General features: G+C 38.8%; 1 protein-coding gene and 1 pseudogene across 2 annotated transcripts in view; both read right to left on the bottom strand.

Annotated features, from left to right (window-relative positions):
- The window catches only part of TESK2 (testis associated actin remodelling kinase 2), a 135,869-nt gene that overhangs the window by 77,318 nt on the left and 31,902 nt on the right, over positions 1-26,649 (bottom strand). The gene's annotated exons all lie outside the window — the stretch shown is intronic.
- LOC125172891 (60S ribosomal protein L36-like) lies at positions 6,893-9,054 on the bottom strand (annotated as a pseudogene).

Here is a 26,649-nt window from a genome sequence, read left to right as displayed (position 1 = left end):
ATTCTGTGTTTTCTTACTACTCTACCCTTAATTATCTGTATTACAGAATTTGCATTACATAATTTGCATATCATATTACATAATTTGCATATTGCATTTGTATGTTGGTAGTCTACCTATCTTCTATATGTCTAAGAGCAGTTTGGGTTCAAGATGGCAACATAGGAAGATCCTGAACTCATCTCCTTCTATGGACACAGAGAATCTACAACTACAGGGGTGCCTGGGTGGCTCAGTTGGTTACATTTCCGACTTCCACTCAGGTAATGATCTCACGGTTCATGGGTTCGAGCCCCTCAACAGGATCTGTGTTGATGGTCCAGAGCCTGAGGCCAGCTTCAGATTCTGTGACTCCGTCTCTCTCTGCTCTCCCCCACCCACGCACTCTCTCTCTCTCTCTCAAATATAAATAAACATTTAAAAAAATCAGATTAGGGGCGCCTGGGTGGCGCAGTCGGTTAAGCGTCCGACTTCAGCCAGGTCACGATCTCGCGGTCCGTGAGTTCGAGCCCCGCATCAGGCTCTGGGCTGATGGCTCAGAGCCTGGAGCCTGTTTCCGATTCTGTGTCTCCCTCTCTCTCTGCCCCTCCCCCGTTCATGCTCTGTCTCTCTCTGTCCCAAAAATAAATAAACGTTGAAAAAAAAAATTAAAAAAAAAAATTTTAAACCAGTCATTTGTGAGAGGGTAAAAGCATCAGACTACTTCATTAAATTTTCTACAGTAGTCAGGCCCCAAATTTTGCATATTGAAATGTATATTTTTACTAATTTAATTTTCTTTTACTTCTTGTTTATCATAGAGTTAGGGTATCATGTTGATGCTTTATAATTATGACCAACAGTAACCTAATTACCTATCAATTTCATTTCTAAGGTAGTCAGAATTCATTAAAAAATTGTTATAGTAGCAATAATATAGCTATTATTCATAGCACTTGCTTCGTACTAGGCTCTGTTATACTGTGTGTGTGTGTATATATATATATATATATATATATATATATATACATATATATGTATATATACATACATATATATATATGTGTATATATATATATTAACTCAATCCTCAAAACAATTCTGGGAGGTTGGTATTATTAATGTCTCCTATTTTACAGCTATGGAAATTGGGCACAGAGAGATTAAAAGGACTTTCTCAAGATCCTACATCTAGTAAACGAGAGAGCCAGAATTTGAACCCAGATAATGGAAACATTAGGGCTAAAATGCTTGAGAACAACTAATCTAAGGGAAAAAGCACTGCATGCACCCTACAAAACTGCCAAGAAATAATAATTATGACCTTGTATGTATCTAACAACACAGACTTGTAATATATAAAACAAAAACTGACAAAACACAAGGCAAGTTTAACAAATCCACAGTCTTCATGGGATTATTTAACATACCTTTCAGAAACTGAAAGTTCTAGAAGATAAATGAGTATGGATATAGCACTTTTTTTAAAAGTTTATTTATTTTGAGAGAGAGCGGAAACACATGTGCATGAGCATTGGAGGCGACAGAGACAGAGAGGACAGAGAGAGAATCTCAAGGAGGTTCTGCACTGTCAGTGCTGAGCCCAAAGTGGGGCTCAAACCCAGAAACCATGAGATCTTGACCTGAGCCGAAATCAAGAGTTGGATGGTTAACAGACTAAGCCACCCAGATGGCTGATATGATACATTTTAATAACAAAACTGATATGCTTGATTCAATCTTGTCCCAGTAAAGGTAGGCTTTATATCTTTTTTTTTTCAAGTCCATATGAAAAAATTGACCAAAATGCCTGGATCATAAAGGAATTCTCAAAAAATTTCAAAGAATGTAGTTCCAAAACCACATTCCAGACCACTATGAAATAAAATTAGAAGTCAACAACAACAACAACAAAATAATTAAAAACAAGCATAGTAGACAACACTGTTTATCAACATCTATTTTCCCCCTCTTCTTGACTTACAGGACCTCAGTTGGCAATGTGCTTGGTTAATTAAAACATTCAGGGCACCTGGGTGCTTGGTCGGTTAAGTATCTCACTCTTGATTTTGGATCAGGTCATGATCTCACAGTTCATGAGTTCCAGCCCTGCCTCAGGCTCCACACTCACATTATAGAGCCCTCTTGGGATTCTCTCTCTCTCTCTCTCTCTCTCTCTCTCTCTCTCTCTCTCTCTCTCTCTCTCTCCCCCCCTCTCTCCCTCCCTCCCCCGCTCTCTCTAGAGTAGCCAGGTGACATAGTACTAAGTAAGGAGATATAAGTGGGAATTGCTAGGTAGGGATTCTAGAAATGTTTCCCTGATGAAACTGCCCTTTACCGTTTTTATGGACTGGAACAAAGACGTAGTGCTTGCATCAAGAACAGCTACCTTGTAACCAAAAGGCCACGAACTACACACTAAAGACAAGGAAACTAGAAGCTTGGTTTGTTGAGGACTTCCTTAAGCAGCTGCACAGCATAGGCATTTCTCAAGATTTCTTGAGAAAAATTTGAATAAGCCACTGTGTTCAGGTTTCTGTAACATACTGCCAAAAAACAATCCTAACTGATTTGCAAAAAAGATTAAAAATAAATGGGTTAGGGGCACCTGGGTGGCTCAGTCAGTTGAGCCTCCGACTTCGGCTCCAGTTGTGATCTCACGGTTTGTGAGTTCGAGCCCTGCATCAGGCTCTGTGCTGGCAGGTCAGAGCCTAGAGCCTGCTTTGGATTCTGTGTCTCCCTCTCTCTCTGACCCTCCCCTGTTCGTGCTCTGTCTGTCTCTGTCTCAAAAATAAATAAACATTAAAAAAAATGTAAAAATGGGTTAGAGTTCAACTAAAAATGCCATATAAAAATATAAAAATAAAGATAAAAGCAAAAATTAATGAAATAGGAAACAAAGAAACAATTGAGAGATTCAACAAACCAAAAGCTGACTTGGGAATACAAAAAACTAATAAACATATCTGCAGTGACTCTGGATCAAGAAAAAATCTTTTAGGGGCGCCTGGGGGGCTCAGTCAGTTGAGCGTCTGACTTCGGCTCAGGTCATGATCTTGCAGTTTGTAAGTTTGAGCCCTGCATTGGGCCCTATGCTGACAGCTCAGAGACTAGAACCTGCTTTGGATTCTGTGTCTCCCTTTTTCTTTGCCCCTCCCCCACTCTGTCTGTCTGTCTCTCTCTCACTCAAAAATAAACATTTTAAAAATTAAAAAAAAAAGAAAGAAAAAATTAAAAGAAAAAATCTTTTATTGTCTAGCTCCTGCCTATCTCTCTAGATTCATCAGAGTTTTGCCATTCCTTTACATGCATCCACCAGACTTAAACTAAATCAAATTTCTCACCGTTCCTAGAATATTCCTCTGTGCCTCCACATATGCTTTTCCTACTGCTTGAAATGCCCTTTCCCTTACGTGTCCACCAGACAAGCTCTATTTTCTCCTTCAAGAAAACTAAAGGGTGACTTCCTCTATGAAGCCTTCTCTGACCCCTTCACACAATGTTTATACTGGTGCCCAGTATTATATTCCTTAGTACCCTATGCATACTTTCACACACTTAGCAAATATGTATTGAGTAATTTCAGGCTCTTGCTAAAGTTCTATTTTAGCAAATACTGTGTTTTAAATATATTTCCTATCTTCCATCCTAAGCAAAGAGCTCTTTTAGGGCAGGATTTTATTCCTCTATCCCTAACACCTAGCTCAATGTCCTACACCTAATGAGTATTAACTAAATATCTGCTGAGTAAATAAATGAATAAGATGGCAAATAATTGCAATGTTTATCACATGCTGCAACAGAAGTAGCAACAGAGTGCAATGAGATTACACAAAAGGACAGTAACCAACTCTCTCACTCTCACTGACGCAAAATAATACACTCTAGAATCAACTTTTTGTAGTATCTTTCACGTGCCTTCACATATATCATATCATTTACAAAAATACTTCTATGATCTGAGTGAATGCAAGTTGTACAATACAACTTGTGTGCTTCTAGTTTTTGTCCCCCCTCCCCCCCCCCCCACTGAATTATCAATTAAAGTGAAGGATCTTGGCAGGTATTTCTACACAGCAATATGAACACAGTAAAATTTGCTACCTGATAAATTATCACTTGTCACTGAGTGCTGAGCTTGGCCCACTGAGACATCTACAATATTCTTTACTACTTAGCCCAACTTCCCACAGCAGCTCTAGAGGTTATATTAAATGTACTGAAAAGGGCCAAAAGCTCCAATCATATATTGCTGTGTGTGAACCTTAAGTGCACATATGATACACAGTGCCTCCTATAAAATACATCATTTCCCCTCCACACCAGCCAAACACCAAACCTCCCCAGGAGAGCTCCCGCTCTGAAACCCCCAGTATCTCAAAGAGGTTACAAAACCAGATAAATGCAACACGGAACACAATAGGAAATTTGGCAAGAAGTAGTTTTGACAGACAATAAGGCTATGCAACAAAGACGATTACCAAGGTGCAAAGCCCTAAGTTGCACTGGACTGTTATCACCCTCTTTCTCCACACTTTTCAATGCTAAACTCCTTTAAAAAGGATGGTGGAAGGTGGGGAGGGAAGTTTGTTTTCCTCTTTATACCCTCTTTTGTAAATGTCTGTAACACGGTGTCAGCTCTTTGGAATTTATGTTTGGTAGCTCTGGCAGCTTCCTTGAACTTTACGAACCTATCTCTGACTGCTACTTGTCTCTTCTCCTTCTTCACATCCTCCCCATGTAAAGATACTTAAGGTTCAAGCCTTGCTGCTCTAGTGTCTCTATCCACTCTTTTTCTTGACTGTTTCAAACACTGAAAACATTTTCTGATGGTTAAAAATGCACTCAATTCCTAAAAGAAAGAAAGAAAGAAAGAAAGAAAGAAAGAAAGAAAGAAAGAACATTTTAAAAAGCGCTCAATTCCTATAAAACACTGCTTTCATGCCAGAGTAATATTGTACAATGAAGAGTTTTCTCTACATTTGTTCTTCTTTAATCTCATTCTTCATACTGAAGGTTACCTTAATTCTCTGACTATATGGGGCAATTTACTTCTGAAATGGCTGATCTGACACAAGGGACAAACATGGACAAACACACACATCCACACACATCTTGCTCACTGATGTTTTGGAGTTTGGGGGTAGGTTCAAATTCCTCCCAGAACTCATTACTTTGTTCCTCCAAACAGCTTTGGTATAAACAGACATTGCAGTCAGAGCAATAACTCTAAAAACTGGTACTAAACAGTACCAGAGATGGCTAACGGGCTTACTCCTAACCTTCACACTCAGGTAGAACATTCACTACCTCACATCATCCTGTCTACTTCTTAGTCATTTTATAAAAGCTTCCTTATACACCTTCAAGACTATAGAACTTAACTCTTCTCTGACACTGTGACTATGAAAACATGCAGTCATTACATATTGTAAGAACAGGATCACACGTAGTGTTGATGAAAACACTTTTTATGGTGAGGTCTCAGAGAGGCAGATGGAAAAGCACAAACACTGGGTGGCTCAGTCAGCTGAGTGTCCAACTCTTGATTTCGCCTCAGGTCATGCATGATCCCAGTATGTGGAATTGAGCCCTGCATCGACTTAAGATTCTCTCCCTCTCTCTCTCTCTCTCTCTCTCCCTCTGCCCTTCTCAACCACTCATGTTCTCTCCCGAAAAGAGAAGAGAAGAGAAGAGAAGAGAAGAGAAGAGAAGAGAAGAGAAGAGAACAAACACAACTATGAAAATATAGACAATTTGAGAAAAATCCTTGAGTTTCTATACATTCAGGTTGTGACAATGATCACATTTGAAAGAGAAAGGATTCAGTGTCTTGCATATCTCACAAGATGTAGTTTGAGAGACTAAAAAATTGTAGGCAGTTGGCACACTAAGACCGCTGCAGCAACACCAGCATTTTGAGACCCAGTATCTTACTTCTCAAAATAGAAAAAACCACCAGAAAACACAAAAACTTTACCTTCCCAAGCACAAAAATAAAACATCTTATAACAAAGTAACATTCACATACTAAAATGTTCCCCTTACTTTCTTTATACCACAACTGTTAATACTGTTACAGATTTAGAGTTTGCATGACAACTCCATGTGCACTAAATAATAAATGTATAACCATGAATGTGAATAAATCAATTTTTCAGTACCCAAGCAGATGGCAGATATCTGGCTCTTTTAGTTTATAAGTTTATTATTTCTTACAGCTTGGCATTTCCACATGATGCTGTCAATTTGGGAAAATATAAAGGGGGAGAAAGTAGGAACTTTGCCTCTTTTTTTTTTTTTTTTTGAGAGAGAGAGAGCGCAAGTGAGCGAGGAGCAGAGACAGAGAGAGAGAGAGAGAGAGAGAGAGAGAGAGAGTGGAGCGGGGTTCACCCAAAGCGGGGCTCATGTTCACCAGAAGCAGAGCTTGTGCTCACCCAAAGCAGGGCTCATGCTCACCCAAAGTGGGACTCAAGCTCATGAACCGTGAGATCATAACATGAGCTGAAGTCAGATGCTTAACAACCGAGCCACCCAGGTGCCCAAGCCTCTAACTTATATAACTAGTTGTATACCTGCCACTCAAAATGAATCAGGTTGAACTCTATAAGAAAGCATACACACACACACACACACACACACACACACACACACACACAGTATTCTAAAAATATAGCATAAATATATAAAAATTAATAAAATAATCTTTAAATGTTTTCTTGTACACTGGATCAAAATTAGCTATGATATTCCATTCATCAATTACACAGATAGGAATTCAAATCCTAGCTGTACCATTTACCTATTGGCAAGACATTAAACATTTTTGGACCTCAGTTTCCTCATTTATTTATGTATTTATTATTTTTTTTCCAAGTTCCAAAAGTTTCTATTACATACAGAGGGGAGGAGTTCAATCCTTCTTGGCTGTGACTTTCCGCATGGCTACCAGCATGTTGCTCAGCTCCTCTCTCTTCCTCTTGGCATGGATGTGTGTCTCCACCTTTTTCTTGATGAACTTGATGGCACCATTGTCCTTGGAGACCTTGAGCAACTCCATGCAGGCTGCTCATATGAGGCAAAGCCATATACCTCTCGGATCATGTACCACACAAACCTGGTGTGCTTGGTGAGGCGCCTGTGGCAGCAGCTATACCTCAGTTTGCTCACGTTCTTGGTCACCTCATGGCCCTTGTTTAGGCCCCCAGCCAGAGGGTAGCACAGAGCTACGGCTGCTGCTTCTTAATGGCTCCAGGGCAGGGGCAGTTTCCTCATTTATATAATGGAAGTATAACTGCTTATAGAATTATTGTGGCAAATATAAATATTTGTATAAATAAAAAGATCATGTATACAAGTTCTTAACATAGTACTTAGCACAAAATTCAAAATCTTAACTGCATTTGTAATAGAAATAATAACTAGCCCTTATATAGGGTATATTATATGCTAGACAGTATTCTAAATACTTTACATAGGGGCGCCTGGGTGGCGCAGTCGGTTAAGCGTCCGACTTCAGCCAGGTCACGATCTCGCGGTCCCTGAGTTCAAGCCCCACGTCAGGCTCTGGGCTGATGGCTCAGAGCCTGGAGCCTGTTTCCGATTCTGTGTCTCCCTCTCTCTCTGCCCCTCCCCCGTTCATGCTCTCTCTCTGTCCCAAAAATAAATAAACGTTGAAAAAAAAAATAAATACTTTACATATACTAGCTCATTACATCTGCTCAACAACCCCATAAGGTAGGTACTATCATTACCTCCATTTTGCAGATGCAGAAACTGAGGCACAGAAGTCAAGTAACTTGCCCAAGGTCAGAAAGCTTATAAGTGGTAGAGCCAAGATTCAAATAGAGTCAGTATAGGGGTGCCTGCCTGGCTCAGGTGATGCAGCATGTTGACTCTTGATCTCAGGGTTGTGAGTTCGAGCCTCATATTGGGTTTAGAAAAAAAAATTTTTAAAGGCTCAAACAGAGGCAGTCTAGCTCCAGAGTCTATCTCTCTCTCATGTTGCTTCTCAATGCATTCTTTTCCTTCTTTCTTTTTATACTGAAGTATAATAGACATACAGTGTTATATTAGTTTCAGGTGTACAATTTGATTAGCAAATTCTACATATTCTTATAACATATATATGGGGTTTTTTTCATGCAACAAATATTTAGTGAGTACCCACTACTTGGCAGAGTCTGTGCCAAGTACTGAAGACACAGAGATGAAAAACATAGGGAGGTCTGATCTAACAGAGAAACGCAAACACGTAAAAAAAAAAAAGTCATAAAATGTAGCATTGCTCTGACAAAAGTCTATATAGGGTATACAGGAGGTACAAAGGAGAGAAGAGGCAATCATGCTATGAAAAATATGATAATTATAAGAAAAGAGGGCATTTGATATCACATGACCATCAAAAATGAAATCATATCTGGGGCTCAGTTATGGGCCCAGTTAGTTAAGCGACAGACTCTCGATTTAGGCTTGGTCCTGCGGTCATGTGATTGAGCCCTGGGTCGGGTCCTCACTCAGCATGGAGCCTGCTTGGGATTCTCTCTCCTCTCTCTCCCCTCCTGCTCCTCTTCCCCACTTGTGCTCTCTCTCTCTAATAAAAATAACAATAATAAAATTTTTTAAAATGAAATCACATCTAAAAATAGTGGGCTAACCTAAGATCAAATTTGAACTGTTGTGCAAAAATAAAATAGAGAAAATAACATCTAAAATAACAAAAGCTACTATTTGCTTGATCAACAAAACATTGCACAAGATGCCCTACACATTTCATTTGATCCTTCCAACATTACAAGGTAGGCATTGTTATACAGGGTACAGTGAAAAGAACACAAACTTTGTGCTCATCCTAGGTTCAAATTTCTTCATCAAGTCTCTCTCTCTCACTCACTAACACACAGGTACACAGATACACACACGCCGGTACTCTTACCCTCTTACTACTTGTATTCAGGCTCCTTTGCCAGCTCTTCCTTCCTCTACTCAACCCTTAAATGTTTGAGTTCCTCAATACTTGGTCCCAGGCTCTCTTCTGTCTGTTTATACTCCCTGTATAACATCATTCATACCCATGGCTTCAGTTACTCTATGTTTTTTTTTTAATTTTTTTTAACGTTTATTTATTTTTGAGACAGAGAGAGACAGAGCATGAACGGGGGAGGGTCAGAGAGAGGGAGACACAGAATCTGAAACAGGCTCCAGGCTCTGAGCTGTCAGCTCAGAGCCCGACGCGGGGCTCGAACTCACGGACCGCGAGATCGTGACCTGAGCCGAAGTCAGCCGCTTAACCGACTGAGCCACCCAGGCGCCCCCAGTTACTCTATGTTAATAGCTCTTATATCTACATTTCCAAGCCAGATCTGTCTTCTGAACTCTAGATGTTAACTGCTTGTAGAGGTTTCACATTCTAATCCAAATCTGAAATCATCAAATACATTCCTCCTTCAGAGTTCAAACATCCAGCTACTTGTACTTGAAATCATCTTTGATTCCTCCTTCCTCTCACCATCACATCCAACCATTCACCAAATGCTACAGTTAATACCTTCAAAGTATCTCTCAATTTTTTTATAAGCATACTTAAGTTGGTAAATTAAACCGCATGTCTAGAGGCACCTGGGTGGGTGGCTCAGTTGGTTAAGCATCTGACTTCAGCTCAGGTCATGATCTCGCAGTTGGTGAGTTGGAACTCTGCATCAGGCTCTCTGCTGTCACCTGCTTCAGATCCTCTGTTTCTCTCTCTGCCCCTCCCAGCTCATGCTCTCTCTCTCAAAAATGAATAAATGTTTTTTCAAAAGATTTTTAAAAAGCATGTCTAGTATTTCAAATCATTTCACTCCACACCATTCCAGTTACCACCATGCACACTTCTGCCACAGTCACATATCACATCTTTCACTTGGACCATTGCCAAACTGAATCAATTCTTACCCTCTCCAACCCACATACTTAAAATTAAAAGCAAGTCTAAGATAAAATCGAAAATTCTTATCCTTGAGGACCTCTACAGATGATGAGGTCCTCAACAATAAACCCCTGCTTACCTCTGCAACATATTTCATCTCTTACCAATCTCCCCGACCCTCTGCTGAAGCCATTCTAGACTTCTTTCAAATCCTTAACTGCATCTCAGACTTCTCTCATCTAGGCCTACAAATAGATTGTTCCTTCCTCTTGGAATGCTCATTTCTCCAACCTATTCCTTCACTTGGCTAGTTCTTATTTACCCTTCAAGTCTCAACTTAAACTTCACTTTCTCAAGAAGAGCATTCTCCCGCTCCAAATTAGACAATGGCTTTTTTGTACTCCCATTGCAATCCATGTGTGGCAACAGACTCTAGACTGGCTCCCATGATCCCTACCCCTAGTGTTCATGCCATTGTGCGATCCTTTCCCCTTGAGCCTGGGCAGGGTCTGTGACTTACTTTTAACCAATACAATATGGCAAAGGTGACTCAAAATTTAAAACATCAAAAATGAATTAACTGCGGGGCACCTGGGTAGCTCAGTCGGTTGAGTATCCGACTTCAGCTCAGTTCACGATATTGCAGTTCGTGAGTTCAAGCTCCACATCGGGCTCACTGCTGTCAGCCTGCCAGCACAGAGCCGGCTTCAGATCCTCTGTCCCCCTCTCTCTGCACCCCCCCTGCTTGCACTCTCCAAAAAAAATAAATTTAAAAAATAAATAAGAAGAAAAAAATGAATTAACTGTGACCTAAATGTCACATAAGATTGTAACCTATCTTACTAGAAGACTCGCTTACTAGCTTCAAAGACTCAAGCTGCCAATATGAAACATATCAAGCTGAAGCCCTCAATTCAACAGCCTGTAAGGAATTGAATGCTGCCACCAACCACATGAGCTTAGTAGCAAATCCTTCCCCAGTTAAGCCCCAGATAAGATGTCAGCCCCAGATGACACCATTTTGTAAAAGTTTTTTTTAATTTATTTAAGTAATCTCTACACCCAACATGGGGCTTGAACTCACAAGCCTGAGATCAAGAGTCACACCCTCTTCTGACTGAGCCAGTCAGGATCTCCACCCAACCTGACACCTTAATTACAGCTTTGTGAGACCATGGAGCAGGGGACCCAGCCAAGTCCTGACTGGACTCTTGAACCACAGAAAAAGATATCATAAATACGTATTCTTTTCAACTATTGCATTCATGGTAATACTGCTATGCAGCAATAGGAAACTAATATGCCATGTTTCTCTTTGTGTTGTAATCACCCTTGTAATTACTTAATATAAATATTTACCATTAGATTATAAATTCCACAATGGCAAGAATAACAAGTCTTAATCATTACTGTATCTCAGCACTTAGCACAATGCCTAACATATAGAAGAACCACAATATAGTGAATGGATGGATGGATGGATGGATGGATGGATGGATGGACGCCTATTCTATGCCAGGCACAGTGCTATACCCTGGCGAAACAAAAGTAAATAACACATAGTCCCTATCCTCATGGAGCTTAAAGCTAAGTGGGATGACAGACACTTTAAATAGATCATTTCAACAGAATATGATAAAAGTAACAAGTTTCTGTGAAGACAATGGGCATGTAACTCAGACTGTGCAAGGGTCTAGGTATGGGAGAGGAGAAAACTTATATAGTCAAGATTTATGTTAAGCAGGTGACGTGATCTTGTACATTGAAAATTCTAGGGGCACCTGGATGGCTCAGTCAGTTAAGCATCTGACTCTCAGTTTTGGCTCAGGTCATGATCTCATGTTTCGTGGGTTTGAGCGCTGCATCGGGCTCTGTGCTGACAACGCAGAGCCTGCTTGGGATTCTCTTCCTCTCTCTGCTTCTCTCCCACTTACTCTCTCATTCTCTCTCTCTCAAATAAATAAACTTTAAAAAAGAAAATTCCAAAATTCTAAAAAATAAAAGAGTTCAGCAAAGTTATAGGATACAAGACAAATACAAACATCAATTGTATTTTTTTACACTAGCAATAAATAATCTGAAAAATGAAATTAAGAAAACCATTTCCCCTATCATAATACTGCTAGAAACTAATTCCTTTCCCTATAACCCTGGGTGACTGAGGCATTCTTCTTGTAGCACATAAAGTTCTCTTCTGAGGTGAAAAGAGTACAGCTCCGCCCACGTTTTACCCTGTGGTATCTTCTACTGTCACTTTGGAAGACACCAACTAGCTTTGACCTGATATTGGTGTTCTTTTCCTAACTTGATCTTATGTCAGCATTCCAACACTTCCACTGCTAAAATTAAAGGGTCCTCATTACATGAATATAAGAATCCTCCCAAACCAAAGATTACTCTTCTGGTTTTTTTTTAAATTCATCTCTTTTCATTGTAGTCATTTTTTGCTTTAATAAAAAAAATTTTTGTTATTTTTAATGTTTATTTATTTACTGATTTATTTTTGAGAGACAGAGAGAGCATGTGCGCACGTGAGGGAGGGGCGGGGGGGGGGGGGACAGAGATCTGAAGCAGCTTGGTGCTGACAGCAGATAGCCTGATGCAGGGCTCAAACTCATGAACAATGAGATCCTGACCTGAGCCGAAGTCACACAGTTAACCGACTGAGCCACCCAGGCAACCCAATAAAAAATATTTTAAAGATAGAAAAGAAAAGAGGGGTGCCTGGGTGGCTCAGTTGGTTAATCTTGACTCTTGATTTCATCTCAGATCATGATCTCATGGTTTGTGAGTTCAAGCCCCATGTCAGGCTCTGCACTGACAGTGCACATGCGTGCGCATGCTCTCTCTCTCAAAATAAATAAATAAACTGAAAGAAAGAAAGAAGGAAAGAAAAGAAAAGAAAAGAAAAGAAAAGAAAAGAAAAGAAAAGAAAAGAAGGAAAAGAAAACAATTCCATTTACAATAGCATCAAAAGTTAAGAGCTAAAACTACAGAACTCTTAGAATAAAACATTGGGGGAAATCTTTATGACTTTGGATTTGATACCAAAAGCACAAGCAACAAAAGAAAAAAATAGATAAACTGAACAGCATCAAAAGACACTATATAAATATGGGAGTACCCAAACTGGAAGTCAGTAAATGAACTGATCTACAAGTGTGGTTATGGCAAAATCAACAAGAAGCGAATTACCTTGACAGATAACACATTGCTCACTCTCTTGGTAAATATGGCATTATCTGCATGGAGGATCTGATTCACAAGATCTATACTGTTAGAATATATTTCAAAGAAGCAAATAACTTCTTATGGCCCTTCAAATTATCTTCTCCATGAGGGGGAATAAAGAAAAAGACCACCCGTTTGGCAAAAGGTGGAGATGCCCACAACAGGGAAGACCAGATCAACAGGCTCATTAGAAGGATGAACTGAGCAGGGTGCCTGGGTGGTTCAATCAGTTGAGCGTCCGACTTCAGCTCAGGTCATGATCTCACAGTTCATGGGTTCAAGCCCAGCATTGGGCTCTGTGCTGACAACTCAGAGCCTGGATGGAGCCTGCTTCAGATTCTGTGTCTCCCTCTCTCTCTGCTCCTCCCCATTTGTGCTCTGTGTCTCTGTCTCTCAAAAATAAACATTAAAAAAATAATAATAATAAGACATCCAAATCGGCAAGGAGGAAAAACTTTCACTCTTCGCAGATGACATGATACTCTACATGGAACCCAAAAGATTCCACCAAAAATCTGCTGGCACTGATCCATGAATTCACCAAAGTCACAGGACATAAAATCAATGCACAGAAATCCATTGTATTCTTATACATCAATAATGAAGTGACAGAAAGAGAAATCAAGGAATCCACCCCGTTTACATTTGCACCGAAAACCATAAAATACCTAGGAATAAACCTAACCAAAGAGGTGAAAACTCTATATACTGAAAACTACTGAAAGCTTATGAAAGAAATTGAAGAAGACACACACACACACACACAAATGGAAAAACATTCCATGCTCCTGGACTGGAAGAATAAACATTGTTAAAATGTCCATACTACCCAAAGCAATCTACATATTCAATGCAATCCCTACCAAAATAACACCAGCATTCTTCACAGAACTACAACAAACAATCCTAAAATTTGTAGGGAACCAGAAAAGACCCAAAATAGTCAAAGCAATCTTGAAAAAGAAAACCAAAGCAGGAGGCATCACAATCCCAGACTTCAAGCTATACTACAAAGTTGTAACCATCAAGACAGTATGGTACTGGCACAAAAACAGACACTCAGATCAATGTAACAGAATAGAGAACCCAGAAATGGACCCACATACGTATGGCCAACTAATCTTTGACAAAGCAGGAAAGAATATCCAATGGAATAAAGACAGTCTCTTCAGCAAGTGGTCTGGGAAAACTGGACAGCGACATGGCAGAAAAATGAACCTGGACCACTTTCTTACACCATACACAAAAATAAATTCAAAATGGATGAAAGACCTAAAATTAAGACAGGAAGCCATAAAAATCCTCAAGGAGAAAGCAGGCAAAATCCTCTTTGATCCTGGCCACAGCAACTTCTTACTCAACTTGTCTCTGGAGGCAAGGGAAACAAAAGCAAAAATGAACTACTGGGACCTCATCAAAATAAAAAGCTTCTGCACAGCGAAGGAAACAGTCAGCAAAACTAAAAGGCAACTGACAGAATGGAAGAAGATATTTGCAAACTACGTATCAGATAAAGGGTTAGCATCCAAAATCTATTAAGAACTTATCAAACTCAACACTCAAAAGAAATGGGCAAAAGACATGAATAGACACTTCTCCAAAGAAGACATCCAGATGGCCAACCGACACATGAAAAAATGCTCAACATCACTCATCATCAGGGAAATACAAATCAAAACCACAATGAGATTCCACCTCACACCTATCAGAATGGCTAACATTTACAACTCAGGTAGTAACAGATGTTGGTGAGGATGTGGAGAAAGAGGATCTCTTTTGCACTGCTGGTGGGAACGCAAACTGGTGCAGCCACTCTGGAAAATGGTATGGAGGTTCCTCAAAAAATTAAAAATAGAACTACCCTAGGACCCAGCAATTGCACTAGTAAGTATTTATCCAAGGGATATAGGTTTGCTGTTTTGAAGCGGCACATGCACCCCCATGTTTATCGCAGCACTATCGACAATAGCCAAAGTATGGAAAGAGCCCAAATGTCCATTGATGGATGAATGGATAAAGAAGATGTGGTATATATACACAAGGAGTACTACTCGGCAATAAAAAAGAATGAAATCTTGCCATTTGCAACTACGTGGATGGAACTGGAGGGTATTATGCTAAGTGAAATTAGTCAGTCAGAGAAATACAAATATCTATGACTTCATTCATATGAGGAATTTAAGATACAAAACAGATGAACATAAGGGAAGGGAAGCAAAAATAACAGGGAGGGGGACAAAACATAAGAGACTCTTAAATATAGAGAACAGAGGGTTGCTAGAGGGGTTGTGTGAGGGAGGATGAGCTAAATGGATAAAAAGCATTAAGAGACACTTGTTGGGATGAGCACTGGGTGTTATACATAGGGGATGAACCACTGGAATCTACTCCCAAAATCATTGTTGCACTATATGCTAACTAACCTGGAAGTAAATACATACATACATACATACATACATACATACATACATACATAAAATTAAAAACAATTTTAAAAAAATTTTTAATTAAAAAAACAGATTAACTGAAGTATCTACCATGATTATTTTTGTAATCTGGACAGTTAACAAACGACTACTTTCAAATTGAAAAAATAAAGGATACTATATAAAGAACTACAACTCGACAAAAACAACTCAATTCAAAAATGTGCAAAGAACTTGAATAGACATTTCTCAAAAGAAGATATACAAATGGCCAAGAAGCACATGAAAAAAATGCTCAATATCACTAGTCATTTGGGAAACGTAAATCAAAACTACAATGAGATACTTCACACCCACTAGGATGGTTATTATAATTTTTATGAAAAGAAAAGAGAGAGAAAATAACAAGTTTTGGCAAGATTGTAGAGAAACTGGACCCCGTATGTTACTAGTGGGAATGCAAAATGATACAGCCAATGTGGAAAACAGTTTGGTACTATTTCAAAAAGTAAATCTTAGAGTTACTTTATATCCCAATAATTCCACTTCTAGGTATATACTCAAAAGAAATGAAAACAAGTACTCAAATACTTGTACACGAATGTTTACAGCTGCACTACTCACAATAGCCAAAAGATAAAAACAATCCAAATGTTTATCAACAGATGACTGTATAAACAAAATGTGGTACTATCCATACACTGAAATATTACTGAGACATAAAAAGGAATGAAGTGGGGCACCTGAGTGGCTCAGTCGGTTAAGTGTCCAACTTCAGCTCAGGTCATGATCTCAACTGCTCATGAGTTCAACCCCCATGTCGAGCTCTGTACTGACAGCTCAGAGCCTGGAGCCTGCTTCAGATTCTGTCTCCGTCTCTCTGCCCCTCCCCTTCTCGCTGTCTCTCTGTCTCTGTCTCTCTCTAATATAAAATAAAATATAAAAATTTTTTTAAAAAAGGAATGAAGTACTGACATATACTATAACATGGATCAAAGTTGAAAACATTATGCTAAGTAAAAGAAATCAGTCATAAAGGCCACATATGAAATGATTCTATTTATATGAAATGTCCAGAATGGACAAATCCATTGAGACAGAAAGTAAAATAGTGGTTGCCAAGGGCTGGGGGAAGGGAGAAATGAGTTGTCACTAATAATGAGTATAGGTTTTCTTTTTAGGATGATAAAATAATTTTTATTTATTTTTTAAATGTTTATTTATTTTTGAGAGAGACAGCGTGAGCAAGGGAGGGGCAGAGAAAGAGGGAGACACAGAATCTGAAGCAGGCTCCAGGCTCTGAGCTGTCAGCACAGAGCCATATGCAGAGCTCCAACCTACTAGCTGTGAGATCATAACCTGAGCTGAAGTTGGACACTTAACCAACTGAGCCACCCAGACACCCCAATAAAAATTTTTTTAATTAGGCAGTGATGATGGCTGCACAACCTTGTAAATATACTAAAAAACACTGAATTATAGATTTTTAAAAGGAGAATTTTATAGTATGTGAATTATTTCTTAGTAAAGCTATTATTAAAAAGAAAAAAGCTACATTGATACTTTGTTCTGGAATGGGATTCCAGGTTTTACAGTTTTCACAATACATGCTAAAATACAGAGTCATATCATGGGGTAATAAAAGGTGAGTTATCTCAACGTTTATTTATTTTTGGGACAGAGAGAGACAGAGCATGAACGGGGGAGGGGCAGAGAGAGGGAGACACAGAATCAGAAACAGGCTCCAGGCTCTGAGCCATCAGCCCAAAGCCCGACGCGGGGCTCGAACTCCCGGACCGCGAGATCGTGACCTGGCTGAAGTCGGACGCTTAACCGACTGCGCCACCCAGGCGCCCCAAAAGGTGAGTTATCTCAAAAGATTGGAACAATCACCTTCCTAGAAAGTCTCCTTCCAATCATATTCTCAAACAAAACAGGACTAGATTAAAAAGAAAGGAAGAACCTTCTACTGTATCCCAAAAGAAGCACTCTTAATTGGAAACATTAAGCAGGTTGTCAGTCACTGCTAACTGGACAGATTTTTCACTTACCAGAAGGTGAGAAGTGGGGTCCACTGTGCCATTTGGTTTTATATTTTTCTCTCTTACTCTATTAAATGTGCACACAAACACTAATGTCATCTCCACTTACACATGCTTCAGTCCTTCCCTAACATCCAAAATATTCTAAGTCATTTGCCTAGAAATAATGAAATTGCCCTTAATCTCTATTTCATGATTTTTTTAATGAAAAGGAAAGATTAACAATCAAAGGTGAATATTTGAAGCTCACAAATATTATAAATGTAAATCCAACTTACTTTGTTTCTAGAAGTATATTTTCCCCAAATTCAATAAGAGAGGTTATAAAATGCTTTCAACTTTTCTATGCTTTTAGGCCACAGATTTATAAGCTCAGCACTATTAACATTTAAGGCCATATAATTCTATGTTGCAGAGCACTGTCCTGTGCATTATAGGATGTTTTGTGACATCCCTGGCCCCTACCCACTAGATACCAGTAGCATTCACTGCCTAATTGTGACAACCAAAAATAACTTCAGACACTGTCAAATATCACGTTCAGAGCAAAACTGCCCCCAGTTGAGAACAACTGCTCCAGTCCAAGTCCATCTGCCTTAATTATTTCCTAACAGTAGATTAGCTAAACTTATCATTAACCTTAAAAACAAACACATTTTTTGTGAAATACAGAAGCTGAATACACCTAAAAGAAAAGGCTTGTCTTTTGGGTTTCTATAAATCCATTTCTGGAACATATAAACATAACAAAGATTGGGGCGCCTGGGTGGCGCAGTGGGTTAAGCGTCCGACTTCAGCCAGGTCACGATCTCGCGGTCCGTGAGTTCGAGCCCCGCGTCAGGCTCTGGGCTGATGGCTCAGAGCCTGGAGCCTGTTTCCGATTCTGTGTCTCCCTCTCTCTCTCTGCCCCTCCCCCGTTCATGCTCTGTCTCTCTCTGTCCCAAAAATAAATAAACTTTAAAAAAAAATAAAATAAAATAACAAAGATCTATTTTTAAGGATGAGTGACCAGAAGGTCCTAAATTCTAAAACTGAATTATTTTATTTTTTTTTTTAATTTTTTTTTTCAACGTTTATTTATTTTTGGGACAGAGAGAGACAGAGCATGAACGGGGGAGGGGCAGAGAGAGAGGGAGATACAGAATTGGAAACAGGCTCCAGGCTCTGAGCCATCAGCCCAGAGCCCGATGCGGGGCTCCAACTCACGGACCGCGAGATCGTGACCTGGCTGAAGTCGGACGCTTAACCGACTGCGCCACCCAGGCGCCCCAAAAGGTGAGTTATCTCAAAAGATTGGAACAATCACCTTCCTAGAAAGTCTCCTTCCAATCATATTCTCAAACAAAACAGGACTAGATTAAAAAGAAAGGAAGAACCTTCTACTGTATCCCAAAAGAAGCACTCTTAATTGGAAACATTAAGCAGGTTGTCAGTCACTGCTAACAATGGAACTGGACAGATTTTTCACTTACCAGAAGGTGAGAAGTGGGGTCCACTGTGCCATTTGGTTTTATATTTTTCTCTCTTACTCTATTAAATGTGCACACAAACACTAATGTCATCTCCACTTACACATGCTTCAGTCCTTCCCTAACATCCAAAATATTCTAAGTCATTTGCCTAGAAATAATGAAATTGCCCTTAATCTCTATTTCATGATTTTTTTAATGAAAAGGAAAGATTAACAATCAAAGGTGAATATTTGAAGCTCACAAATATTATAAATGTAAATCCAACTTACTTTGTTTCTAGAAGTATATTTTCCCCAAATTCAATAAGAGAGGTTATAAAATGCTTTCAACTTTTCTATGCTTTTAGGCCACAGATTTATAAGCTCAGCACTATTAACATTTAAGGCCATATAATTCTATGTTGCAGAGCACTGTCCTGTGCATTATAGGATGTTTTGTGACATCCCTGGCCCCTACCCACTAGATACCAGTAGCATTCACTGCCTAATTGTGACAACCAAAAATAACTTCAGACACTGTCAAATATCACGTTCAGAGCAAAACTGCCCCCAGTTGAGAACAACTGCTCCAGTCCAAGTCCATCTGCCTTAATTATTTCCTAACAGTAGATTAGCTAAACTTATCATTAACCTTAAAAACAAACACATTTTTTGTGAAATACAGAAGCTGAATACACCTAAAAGAAAAGGCTTGTCTTTTGGGTTTCTATAAATCCATTTCTGGAACATATAAACATAACAAAGATTGGGGCGCCTGGGTGGCGCAGTGGGTTAAGCGTCCGACTTCAGCCAGGTCACGATCTCGCGGTCCGTGAGTTCGAGCCCCGCGTCAGGCTCTGGGCTGATGGCTCAGAGCCTGGAGCCTGTTTCCGATTCTGTGTCTCCCTCTCTCTCTCTGCCCCTCCCCCGTTCATGCTCTGTCTCTCTCTGTCCCAAAAATAAATAAACTTTAAAAAAAAATAAAATAAAATAACAAAGATCTATTTTTAAGGATGAGTGACCAGAAGGTCCTAAATTCTAAAACTGAATTATTTTATTTTTTTTTTTAATTTTTTTTTTCAACGTTTATTTATTTTTGGGACAGAGAGAGACAGAGCATGAACGGGGGAGGGGCAGAGAGAGAGGGAGATACAGAATTGGAAACAGGCTCCAGGCTCTGAGCCATCAGCCCAGAGCCCGATGCGGGGCTCCAACTCACGGACCGCGAGATCGTGACCTGGCTGAAGTCGGACGCTTAACCGACTGCGCCACCCAGGCGCCCCTAAAACTGAATTATTTTAAAGGAATACAAGCAAGTCACATAAATCCACATTCCTCAGTGTAAAGTCATCCATCAACCAGTCTTCCTTTTGCTATCTAAAGCAACTGAAAGTCCTTAAATTATCTGCATAATTTCTATCTCGCATACCAAAAATCAAATATTTCCTTTTATTGCCAGTGATACATTTTTTATTTAACCTGACCTTTAAAACTCTGTAGTCATTTGTACTTTGTAATCAAAGATAAAAACTAACCATATCCTAGCTGCATTATAGTTATCAGACCAGGAGTTGGCAAACTTTTTCTGTAAAGGGTCAGAGAGTAAATACCTTAGGCTTGAAGGGCCACGTGGTCTTTGTTACAACTATTTAAATCTGTTATTGTAGCACAAAGGCAACCATAAAACATACATACTGACAAATGGGTGTGGATGTGTTGCAATAAAACTTTATTTACAAAAAAAGTGGCAGGCTATAGTTTATCAAACCCTGTATCAGACTATTACATGCAGAATAAATAAATAGACAAATTTCTCTCTTTCCCAATGATAATGTCCTCACCATAAAATTAACTACTTACTTTCTAAAATACCATGAAATAATGTTAACTAGCTTTCTCCTTTTCATAGTAGGCATTTATAGTAGGATAATGCTAGATCCTACTGCCTTAAATGAGGAATAAAAGCCAACTATGAAAATCAAGTTCAGGTTTGAGATCTATACAGAAAGCCTGAGCCAAGAAATCAAAATAAAGCCTTTAGGTTCAGATCTAGAACCTATATGACTCCAGCAGAGGCAAACGTGAGACCACTATATTAAGTATATCCACAACTTAGAACAAAAGAACTCGGGGCACCTGGGTGGCTCAGTCGGTTGGGCATCCAACTTCAGCTCATGTCATGATCTCTCAGTTCCTGAGTTCAAGCCCCACATCGGGCTCTGTGCTGACAGCTTGGAGATTGGAGTTTGGAGCTTGAAGCCTGCTTCAGATTCTGTGTGTCTCTCTCTGCCCCTCCCCTACTTGTACTGTTTCTCTCTTTCTTAAAAATAAATAAACATTAAAACACACACACACATACACACACACGAGCTCCAAGGGAGGGGCACCTGGGTGGCTCAGTAGGTTAAGTATCTGACTCTGGATTTCAGCTCAGGTCATGATCTCATGGTTTGTGAGTTCGAGCCCCAGGTCTGGCTCTGTGCTGACTGCAAGAAGCCTGCTTGGGATTCTCTCCTCCTCTCTGTCTGCCCCTCCCCTCCTCATGCTGTCTCTCTCTTTTTCTCTCAAAATAAATAAATAAACATTAAAAAAAAAAAAGAAAAGAAATCCTTTTTTTAAAAAAAAGAACTCCAGGGGAAATCGTCTCCCACTGAAAACAGATTTTCAATAAAAAAATTATAAATCACAGGAGAAATGAAAATCCATGAAAAAGGACCAACAAACCAAAGAGTGTAGGGTCTATACTCCAAGAGTTGCAACTAATCTAAAAGTTACTTAAACAAACAAAAGATTTAAATCAAAATTTACTCATTTCTATGCAAGTATATTAGAAACCCTATAAGAAATAATAACTTTTTAGTAAAATATAATTTACCAAAATTGACCCAGAAGAAACAAAAATCTAAATAGACCAATTACCCCAGAAGAAAAGGAAAAGTATCAAAGTACCTGACCAAACATTGCACAGGAGAATTCTATATTAATGAATTCTTAAGGAGTAATTCCAAAACTATTTCAACTGTTCCAAAGCATAGGGGGGAAAAGACTTCAAAATAATTTTTTTTGAGGTAAGAATAACATTGCTACCAAAACTAATAACAAAAGCATGAAAGAGAAAACCACAGACAAGTCTCACAAATATCAAGGCAAAAACCCCCAGCAAAAAGAAGCTAGCAGCACATGAAAGAATAATATACCAGGAATGCAAGGATGGCTCACTATTAGAAGACCTACCAATACAACTCACTTTACTAAGAGATCAAAAGAAAAAAATAGTTTTATCACCATATGTATTAGAGTTCTCCAGAGGAACAGAACTAATAGGATATATACAGAGAGAAAGAGATTTATTATTAAGAATTGGCTCACATGATAACGGAAGCTGAGAAGTTCCAAGATCTGCAGTCAGCAAGCTGGAGACCCAGGAGAGACAATGGTATAGTTCCAGTCCAAGTCCGAAGGCCTGAGATCCAGGAGGGCCAACAATATAAGTTCCAATCCAAAAGCTGGCAGTCTCAAGGCCCAAAAATATTTCGGTTCCAATCCAAAAGCAGAAAAAGACCAATGTCCCAACTCAAGCAGTCAGGCAGGAAGGATTCCCCTCTTAATTATAAGAAGGTCAGCCTTTTTATTCTATTCAGATCTTCAAATGTTTCGATGAGGGCCACCCACATTAGGGAGGGCAATCTATTTTACTTACATCTACTGATTCAAATGTTAATCTCATCCAAAAACACTCTCACAGACACACCCAGAATAATGTTTAACCAAATATCTGGGTACTTGGTGGCCCTGTCAAGTTGACACGTAAAAGTAACCATCATACCATAGATTCTGAGAAGACATGTGGTAAAATTCAACATCCATTCCTCATAAAAATAATTCTTAAGAAAATAGATTTTTGTTAATATTTTAAAGATCTAATAGAATAAAATATATTTATTTCAGCCTCCATATCATATTAATTAGGAAACACTACAAGCATTCCCATTAAAGTCAGGAACAAAACAAAGATGACAAATATCACTATTAATATTTTAGGAAGTATTAGTCATTGCAGTTGGTTGAGAAAAAGTGAGGTATAAAAATAAGAAATAAATAAACATAATCATCATTTATAGCTGACATGATTATAAACCTGGAAAACCAAAACAAGTCAACTGAAAATCTATCACAAACATTAATAATTCAGTATGTTAGGGGAGCCTAGGTGGCTCAGTTGGTTACCACTCAGGTCATGATCTCATAGTTCATGAGTTCAAGCCCCGTGTTGGACTCTGTGCTGACAGCTCAGAGCCTGGAGCCTGCTTTGGATTCTGTGTCTCCCTCTCCTTCTGCCCCTCCCCCACTTGTGCTCTGTCTCTGTGTCTCAAAAATGAATAAGCATTTAAAAAAATTGTTTTTAATTCAGTATGTTGGCTGCATCAAAATTAATATGCAAAATTTGGTAGTCCTCATATGCAAACAACAAACAGAAGATATAATGGAAGGAGAGCTCCAATTTACAATTGCAATAGAAAAGAGAAAAAACTAAGAATAAACGTTGCAGAAAATGTGCAAGCTAAAAAATTTCTGATGTCTACCAAGGGGCACAAAATACTTGAAGAGATACAAAATAAAGGTATGGAATGTACTTACATAAAAGATTCAATACCATAAAGACATTAATTCTCCCTAAATCTATAAATTCTCTCTAACCTCAATAAAAATGGCAATAGAATGCTTTAGGAAACTGACAAGCTGATTGATTCTAAAAGTCACCTAAAGGGGTGCCTGGCTGGCTCAGGCAGTAAAGCATGCAACTCTTGATCCCAGGGTTGTGATTTTAAGCCCCATACTGGATTTGGAGCCTAATTAAAATAAAAAAGTTTTAAAAATAGATAAATCTCACATAAAAAATAAGGAAGAAACACCAAGACAATTCTGAAAAGGAAGAATAATGATAGAGAACTAGACTAACCAGATATTAAAATAAAGTTGCAATGATTAAGTTATTATAACAGTGTGTACTAGTATAGGAACAGACAAATCAAGGCAACAGATTAAACAGAGAAAACAGACCTTGAAACATACCAAAATACTTAGGAAAATTCAGCAAATTTTCCAATCAGTGAGAAAAATATTAAATACATAATAAATATTGCTGGTACAACTGAATGATGAATTCCAGATAGATCAAATATTTAAATATAAGTAGTAAAATCATAAGATTAAAAAATGATAATTTTATTTGTAACATGGAAATATAGAGAATTTCTAAATAAGATAGAAGATAGAAATGAAAAGACACATATAGAACTTTATGCAAACAAACACATAAAACAGAGAATTAATACTTGTTTCAAACACATTGGCCAAAAAAAAAAAAAAAAAAAAAAAAGATCATGTATTAGGTCAAAACAAAATCTAAGTATATTCTAAAAGGTAGACATCATGTACATCATTTTCTCTGATAATCATTAGAAATTAATTCCCTGCTCATGGATTGGAAAAATAAATATTGTCAAAATGTCAATACTACCCAAAGCTATCTACACATTCAATGCAATCCCAATCAAAATTGCACCAGCATTCTTCTCGAAACTAGAACAAGCAATCCTAAAATTCATATGGAACCACAAAAGGCCCCGAATAGCCAAAGGAATTTTGAAGAAGAAGACCAAAGCAGGAGGCATCACAATCCCAGACTTTAGCCTCTACTACAAAGCTGTCATCATCAAGACAGCATGCTATTGGCACCAAAACAGACACATAGACCAATGGAATAGAATAGAAACCCCAGAACTAGACCCACAAACGTATGGCCAACTCATCTTTGACAAAGCAGGAAAGAACATCCAATGGAAAAAAGACAGCCTCTTTAACAAATGGTGCTGGGAGAACTGGACAGCAACATGCAGAAGGTTGAAACTAGACCACTTTCTCACACCATTCACAAAAATAAACTCAAAATGGATAAAGGACCTGAATGTGAGACAGGAAACCATCAAAACCTTAGAGGAGAAAGCAGGAAAAGACCTCTCTGACCTCTGCCGTAGCAATCTCTTACTCGACACATCCCCAAAGGCAAGGGAATTAAAAGCAAAAGTGAATTACTGGGACCTTATGAAGATAAAAAGCTTCTGCACAGCAAAGGAAACAACCAACAAAACTAAAAGGCAACCAACGGAATGGGAAAAGATATTCGCAAATGACATATCGGACAAAGGGCTAGTATCCAAAATCTATAAAGAGCTCACCAAACTCCACGCCCAAAAAACAAATAACCCAGTGAAGAAATGGGCAGAAAACATGAATAGACACTTCTCTAAAGAAGACATCCGGATGGCCAACAGGCACATGAAAAGATGTTCAGCGTCGCTCCTTATCAGGGAAATACAAATCAAAACCACACTCAGGTATCACCTCACGCCAGTCAGAGTGGCCAAAATGAACAAATCAGGAGACTATAGATGCTGGAGAGGATGTGGAGAAACGGGAACCCTCTTGCACTGTTGGTGGGAATGCAAATTGGTGCAGCCGCTCTGGAAAGCAGTGTGGAGGTTCCTCAGAAAATTAAAAATAGACCTACCCTATGACCCAGCAATAGCACTGCTAGGAATTTATCCAAGGGATACAGGAGCACTGATGCATAGGGCCACTTGTACCCCAATGTTCATAGCAGCACTCTCAACAATAGCCAAATTATGGAAAGAGCCTAAATGTCCATCAACTGATGAATGGATAAAGAAATTGTGGTTTATATACACAATGGAATATTACGTGGCAATGAGAAAAAATGAAATATGGCCCTTTGTAGCAACGTGGATGGAACTGGAGAGTGTGATGCTAAGTGAAATAAGCCATACAGAGAAAGACAGATACCATATGGTTTCACTCTTATGTGGATCCTGAGAAACTTCACAGGAACCCATGGGGGAGGGGAAGGAAAAAAAAAAAAAGAGGTTAGAATGGGAGAGAGCCAAAGCATAAGAGACTTAAAAACTGAGAACAAACTGAGGGTTGATGGGGGGTGGGAGGGAGGAGAGGGTGGGTGATGGGTATTGAGGAGGGCACCTTTTGGGATGAGCACTGGGTGTTGTATGGAAACCAATTTGTCAATAAATTTCATAAAAAAAAAAAAAAGTCAGTCACATTCATATACACCAGTAATGAACAACTGGAATTTAAAATTAAAAACACATTACTATTTACATTACACCATATACAAAAGTTAACTTGAGTGGATCAAAGACCTAAATGCAAAGACCTAAATCTATAAAACTCTTACAGGAAAACACTGGGGAAAATCTTCATGATATTGTATTTGGCAATAATTTCTTGGATATCACACCAAAAAGCACAAGCAACCCAAGAAAAAATAGATAAACTGGACTTAATCATAATTTAAAACTTGTATATATCAAAGGACACAATCAAGAGAGTTAAAAGACCATCTATAGGAGAAAATATTTTCAACTCATATACATACATACAAATGCAACCCAATTCAAAAATGGGCAAAGGAACTGCCAACAGACACATGAAAAGATGATCAGCATCACTAATCAGGGAAATGCAAATCAAAACCACAGTGAGATAGCACCTCACAACTGTCAGAATGGCTAAAATTAA

This window comes from Prionailurus viverrinus, chromosome C1 (assembly GCF_022837055.1).
Source record: "Prionailurus viverrinus isolate Anna chromosome C1, UM_Priviv_1.0, whole genome shotgun sequence".
In the NCBI taxonomy this organism is placed as follows: Eukaryota; Metazoa; Chordata; class Mammalia; order Carnivora; family Felidae; genus Prionailurus; species Prionailurus viverrinus.
This window is presented reverse-complemented; position numbering and strand designations above follow the sequence as displayed.